The sequence below is a fragment of the Olea europaea genome, unplaced genomic scaffold, assembly GCF_002742605.1.
Source record: "Olea europaea var. sylvestris unplaced genomic scaffold, O_europaea_v1 scaffold629, whole genome shotgun sequence".
Lineage (NCBI taxonomy): Eukaryota > Viridiplantae > Streptophyta > Magnoliopsida > Lamiales > Oleaceae > Olea > Olea europaea.
In genome coordinates this window covers 5,998-7,545 of record NW_019264649.1, presented here as the reverse complement: position 1 = coordinate 7,545, position 1,548 = coordinate 5,998, and positions in this window count along the sequence as shown.

The window sequence follows — 1,548 nt, the reverse complement described above, 5'->3', positions numbered from 1 at the left end:
TTTTTGATCTTGTCAAATCACATTTACTATAGTTATTTACGGACATGCAATGTATTTAAATTTTTTTCAAGGGTAAAAAAGATCAAAAATGACATTTTTTTCAAAGATTTTTAAAAGTAAAACATTTTTGAAAATGCCATTGGGTGCGATTTCTTCTTTTATCTTATCGTACAACATTCAATATTCAAGTTGTTGATCCTCGGTCCTTGCAATGTGATTCTTGAACCTATCCCACTGCACGCGGAGCATAGAGTGACACGCGAGAGAAATACAAGCATGAAAGGTTCGCAATTTCACATAAAGTTAGCGACCCTTTCCCCATCCAAGCCGGGCTACATGTTTTCAATAAAAAATACATGTGGGTAAATGAAGATTCTTAGTAGAAACGATCATAAGCTAGTCAGTAGGGATCTTTCGTTTGTCATTTTCCTAAATGACCAAGTTACCTCAAAGTTTAGAGTGAAATCCATAAACACCCCCTTATTCTAAGAGAAAATCATGCAATTCAAATATTTTCTTCTCAAATAACTACTGCCCCTCTTGCTCCAAGTTTAAGTATTGAAATCAGAGTGCTTAGGAGGAGAAAATCATAGTTAAATGAGAGAATTTGTTTATTCGATTTTTTCCATCAATCAAATAACACTACAGATTCACATGATTTCGTTTTATTCAGTTTCATGACTAATTTTCGGTATCATAGATGTATGTTATGTTAGGTATAGCATTATGTGAAGACTTGAGACTCTATCGTAAAATGTTAATCTTATTAAAATAAGTAATCCACTTCCTTATATGTTGGTCAATATTTCAGCATTTTTAATCGATATGGGATTTATTCTTTAACATATTCTCGTAGGATGGTGGCTTGTATCTTTTTTGAGTCTTAATCGGATCAAATTGCTCGTTGGAGTTTAGTAGATTCTAATAATATGTTAAGACTTGAAGATCCCTCTTAAAAGATCAATTTTATTAAGATGAGTAGCCAAATACTTTATATATTGGTATATATTTCGGTATTTAACAAATGTGAGATATATTCCTTAACACAATGGACTTTGTAATGTATTTTTTATTCAATGATTGATTCTGGTTAAGTAGAACACACTACGCCATTATATGTTTTTTAAGTATATCGTGCTACTTTGAAAAATTTAGGCCTTCGCATAGTCCCAGATCTTCAAAACTCAAAAATTTTAAATTTCCCCTTAGCATCATGATTGAACAAAGACCAAAAAAATCAAGTGGCATATCAATTTTCACTGTTCACAGGACTCTTTCGATAATCATACTACTTGTACAATTTTTATTTTTTTTAATAATCTTAGTCGAATCATATTTGACAACATTATATTCGTCCATTTAAAAGTTATTTTCAAAATTAAGGGTCCAAATTTTGATAATATCAACGTTGTCATCCATCGTTATTAATCACAATTGGAAAAATAAATTAATCCTCTTTAAAAATGGCATATGTGATTTCTTCCCGATAAGTGAAAATTCTTCCTTAAAAACAACAGGCCACGTTGGGCCTAAAAGATACTCAACACA